This window comes from Atractosteus spatula (genome assembly GCF_055471065.1).
Source record: "Atractosteus spatula isolate fAtrSpa1 chromosome 10 unlocalized genomic scaffold, fAtrSpa1.hap1 SUPER_10_unloc_9, whole genome shotgun sequence".
In the NCBI taxonomy this organism is placed as follows: domain Eukaryota; kingdom Metazoa; phylum Chordata; class Actinopteri; order Semionotiformes; family Lepisosteidae; genus Atractosteus; species Atractosteus spatula.
Genome location: NW_028296629.1, coordinates 727,732 through 733,105, shown reverse-complemented (window position 1 = coordinate 733,105; position 5,374 = coordinate 727,732). Strand labels below are relative to the sequence as shown.

At 39.9% G+C, this 5,374-nt stretch overlaps 1 non-coding gene across 1 annotated transcript; it reads left to right on the top strand.

The window, feature by feature from the left end:
- The first annotated feature begins 672 nt into the window (after positions 1–672).
- On the top strand, positions 673–746 carry trnan-guu (transfer RNA asparagine (anticodon GUU)). Its single transcript has one exon. It is a non-coding gene; the product is annotated as a tRNA-Asn (tRNA).
- Positions 747–5,374: the final 4,628 nt, after the last annotated feature.

The following is a 5,374-nucleotide window of genomic DNA, read 5'->3' as shown; positions in this document are numbered from 1 at the left end:
AATTAGGTCACGTATCATGTTAAATCATTTCTTCTCAACACATTTCCTGGTGCACGTTTTCTCTATGAAAAAAAGTACATTTTTCCCTTGCACGATTTTTCGTTTTTATCAAAGCGTACAGAAAGAAAAAAAAGAAGAAATAGTGTCGCAAAAGAACTCTGTCGCCCTTGAGAGATGTCAAACGCATTGGACATGAAAAATGCCAGATTAAAGCCAGTTCTCTTCGTTTCTCAGTGTCGGGGCTGCTATGTAAAAGAGGCAATTTGCTCTGAGAGCAAGTTCAGCGCTTACTGAACGCAGATGTCTCAGAGCGGTGTGTCCAAGTGGCTGTAAAAGGTGATGGTTCTCCTGTCACCGTAGCTTAGTTGGTTAAAGCGCCTCTTTATTAAACAAAAAAAAAACGAAATTCAAATCCCAGCCGTGTATTTCTTCCTTTCTTGTAGTACAGAACGTACCATTTTGGGCACTCACAAAGGGCTTGATTTCGTTAAATGCATGTGTTCATTTCCTTTCTGGAAAACTTATTTTTGATGAAATTCACACAGCTTGCGGAAAATGAAATCCAATTCTTGGTTATCAGTGCAGAAGAAATATTACCGGCTGGCACAATAAACGGTAAGAGATTTTTTTTTAACCGGAAATTTGTGATTCGAGAGCAGAACCTACAAGTCAGTCTCTGTGGCGCAATCGGTTAGCGCGTTCGGCTGTTAACCGAAAGGTTGGTGGTTCGAATCCACCCAGGGACGAATTTCTTCGGCGATGTAAAGTCGATTGGATTTCTCAGCGAAACCACAGCCATTTTAATATTTGCAACAAATGCGAGTGTTAAACACGTGTCAGGATCACCAGGAAATGTCCAATAATGCCCAACATCTTAACTCCGCAGAAAACCATATTCACCCAAGAAAAATGATCGTCGAATCGTCATTTATACTCCAGTTGAATCCTCTGCTGAAATATTTTAAAAATACAATGCAGGTTTGTTTGAGAACTTGACAAGCATTGTTACGATAGCACTGTGCAGTTGGATTTTGATATTTTGACATATTTACCTTGATTTTAAACATAAATACTATACAGTCTATTGTAATTTTAAAATATGTTAGCTGAGGATGCAAAGGGGTGAAAGGGAAAGGTCAGAGGGTATAGTAACAACAAGGTTAGGATTGGTGGAGGTGGTAGGGGTGTTGATGGTTTTTCTCTGTAGAGGATGATTGAATGTTTTATCCTTCTCTGAAGTGAGAAACTGGAAGAGTTGGGAGTTGAGAGATCTGATCAGGTTATATATAAAAGGAAGTTGATGTGGAGCTGTTAGCAGTAAAAAATACTTAATGTCTTTGATGTTGTCATCAAAGATAAACTGTAGTCAGCAAAGATAAAAAGAAAATTATCTTTGCTTACTGCCCTGTCTTTCTCACACCTGAAGAAGGCTCCACAGCCGAAATGTTGTGATTCTTTTCTTCTCTTTTCAGCATGGAATAATCCTGTTCACAATGTCACAACTCAGAAATGCAACAGTGAAGTGTTGTAATTACAAATGTACATACTGTTGGTGACATTGAGATGTTTTGGTAATGAGGAAGGAGGGACATGCAATGTTCACAGGATCAAATTTAAAAAACAATACAGTAAAATTTATTGTACTTCGGGATTATGAGAGCCTGTTACATTGTGTCTCACACCTCAGTGTCAGAATTTTGAGACGTTTTTATAACCAGGGGGAAAACACTTTAACCAAATCAGCCAAGGTGCTGTCAGAGTATTAACATCATGTCTGCGTCGGTGATTACAGCTGACTATCGCTGGAGGACAGTTCACTGTGAACAAGTCAGCCTGCATAATGAGGGGGAAGAGACTGACCTCTGTGATGCACTATAGAGTTACACTAACCTTCAATCAACTGTTCTATTCTGCATTCTACCCTAGTGGTAAATATTGGTTTCTGTGCGTGTAATATTCCTTTTTTTGTCAAATATTTTCAAGCACAGAGTTTGCTGTTGAAAATAAGCCTTGTGGTCCTCAATGTTGTGATCCTTTTCCCCCAGTGTCACCCAAATTGATACATTGTGCTTTGGCAATTCTTCAGGCTGTATTGTTTAGAGGAGCTCAGTTGAATTAGTTTGCGTAGATAAAGTATTTCTTTTCCCTTTGCAATGTTGTGGTAGCCAAAATGTAAATGTAGTGGCTCTCTGAAGGCACCAGTTCTGTAGGGTTTGGGCATTTACTGTGACAATTATTAATTGTAGCAGTAAATCACAAAGTTGATTCTTTTGATGGCTTTAGAATCCAACCATGCGACATAACTCAAACAACGCACACACACAGGTACTAATACACGAGGATACATTTATTAATACATAGAATATGCATATAAACCTAACAGATCTTATCGAGAGGGTTATCAGAATACAAAAGGTATATATTCAATCAGTTACGAAGTGTTACACATCAAGAGGACATACGTTCAGTATATCATTCATTTAGACCGTTTCGTAAATGAACTTGGTTATAACTTCTACATTAGATACTCAAAACAAGTACATAACTCTTAGGAATTAAATTGATATCAACTGGTTTGGATAACAATTGAATTCTCGAGCAGTAATGCAGTGAAGTTGAATACTCATCCAATCTTTGGGGATTCAGATCTCCTGCGGGCTCAAAGAAACAGTTGCAGGCTGTTGCTGTCCAATCCGCGCTCTCTGGCTCCGTGCCAGGCTGTGCTGTGCGGCTTGCGACGGTGCGCTGCTGATGCTCACTGACCGGCTAGTTAGTGTTGGCTTTAACTAGCAAAGTTTGCGCACAGGAGAAAAGATGACTGTGGGTCCCAGCAAGTCAGGAAGAGGACTGGTTCGTTCCTGATGAAGAGCTAGTTCTGAATAGTGATTCAGCTGTCCACAGTTCCGACCTGTTCACGAGGCTTGCTGCTGGTGCTAACCTCGGGTGGATCCTCTGGTTACTCTCTGGCAACCTCCGCTCTAGACTCTTAGAACAAAGCAAAGTTCTGGCACTCGGACACACTGGCCATTCTGTGGTTGTCCGGGCTGAGTCTCAGGATGGTCAGGAGGCTCGCTGCAAGAATGTCCTGCCCTTGGGAGCCTTCTGCTCCTGGGCCGTCCTGCCCTGGAATTCTCCTTTGAATTCCCTTTAGAATAGTCCACAGAATCCTCCTGAATCTTACTGAATCTCCCAGGCTCTCTGTGTTGCCTGTTTTTACCTGGAGGAACTTCAGCTCGTTGATTGGCTGAAAGTTCCATGGGCATCAGAGTCCCATTGGTTGATCAAGGTGAGATATGAGTCACTTACTCCTGACACTTAGGAATGCAGTCCAGATGTCCATCTGGCACTCCCTAGACAGATAGGCGCCAATGGATGACCATTGATCATGATAGCCAGGCTTAGCTAAGTGCATCCCCCTTTGGGAGCTGTCCTAGGAAACCTTAAATCACCCTGCACTAATGGTCTCTCTGTGGCTGCACCACAGAGATGAACAGAGAAATGGGGCCTCATTTGGGAAGCTCAGAAACACTTAATTCTGCCTTATTATTAAGCCTCGCCGCTACACCTTTAATCCTTTAAAACATATTACATTTTCAATACATTGTACTGTATCTTTCTTCCTACTAATTGTCATCATTTTTTTCTGGCTTGATCTTGTAATCAGAGATTTCAGAATATTCCTTAAAAACTAGTAAAAGAAGAGGGACAGATTCGTGCACACTAAAAAATATGAAAGGGTAGCAGGACACAGTAACCACTAAACATCTTATAGATTATGAATGTGCCTGAATTTTTTCAGTGATTTAGAGGGTTCTGCCATTTTAGATGTTATGCTGTTCCTGTGTGATGTATCAAATGTGTTATTTAAATCTCCAGTCATTACTATATCAGTCTGAATATAGATTGCAATTCATCCAAAAATGCCAAGTTTCCCACTGGTGATACACACAAGGAAATTAATGTACATTTCCCCCCCAAATCAACCAATTTAAAATCAACTACCTCCCTCCTCATCTGCAGGTGGAGAGAGAGATGTCAGAAGAAATACAGGTTTAAAAGTCAGGAGCAATGATAGTCCTATTTTAAAATTATGCTAAAATACTCACAATATATTTAAAAAGTTCTGTAAAATGCAAAAATAATTAAAAAAAATATTAAAATAAGGTTAAAAGAAATGATACACAGTTATAAAGCTCAGGAATGATCAATTTGAAGTTACAATCCACTTACAATATGCCAAAAATGGCAATAATATGTAAAACAGGTATATAATTTTTTTTTAAAAAGTTAAAAATAAATACTAAATACTTTTAAAATTCAGGAATGTGATTGGTCAGATGCTTACGATGAGTGTTGCTGGTGTTTCGTGTGATTTAGCGAATTGAAACAAAATATTCAATTTAAAAACGGCAAGAGCTCGTATGAAAAAAAAGTTCGTAATGTAAGTATCTTTGTTGTAAGAACTGCGCCAGAACTTGTGTATTCATATACATCAGAAAAGTACCTGAACTTGACTGGTTTATATTCAGTTATGTGCATTGGGAACAAAAGGGAAACTTACATGGATATTATTAGGTTTTAGGAATCAGAAAATGTATTTTTACACGTTTATGCCTAAGAGCAGAAATAACTTCCTGCTTTCAGCGATTTTATTGTTTCTGCTTGTAACCTCGAACAGAAAAACCCAGTACTGACTCACAGAAACGCCCCGGAGTTTCGGTGTTTCTGGGATTTAAGAGGGATGTATGAAGACAGTAAAGGGGAGTTTTTTTTCCCTCGCTGTAGAGTATGAAGGCGGTGTGACGAGTCTGGAGGGAGGAGACGCGCATTCCGCACGGGGAGCGCAGAGCAATGAGTTTCACCTGCAGCTCGCCGAGTCCTGTCCTATATAACCGCTGAGCCCGGATACACAGAGTCTCCAGCTAGTGTTGGAGATGTACAATTTCAGTAGTTGTTTTTTTAAGCAGAAGCCAGGATTTTTTCCCTGCTATTATTATTATTTTTATTTTATTATTACTGTATTATTATTGGAGTTAGTGGTTACTGTGCTAGACTGGCGCGAATAGCGCTTCTATTCATTTTCTCTGCTCAAATACTCTGCTGGGCAAAGCTTAAATTAAAACCTTTTTCTGAAACATTGAGTGTGAGGGGTAACAGGTGGAGTTTAAAGCCAAATAAAGGGCTGTTTTGGATGAAAGCAGTAGATTGGGTCTGATCGAGCTCGTACTGACCTCACTCACGCAAACTCCATACGCGGTGTTCGGGGCTACGTGCGATAAAGAGAACAGTACCTCCTTGTGATGTATCAAGAATACACATAATAATGAAGCCCATTTCCACCAGGGAGTGAGAAAAAACCGCGCTATGGTATCTC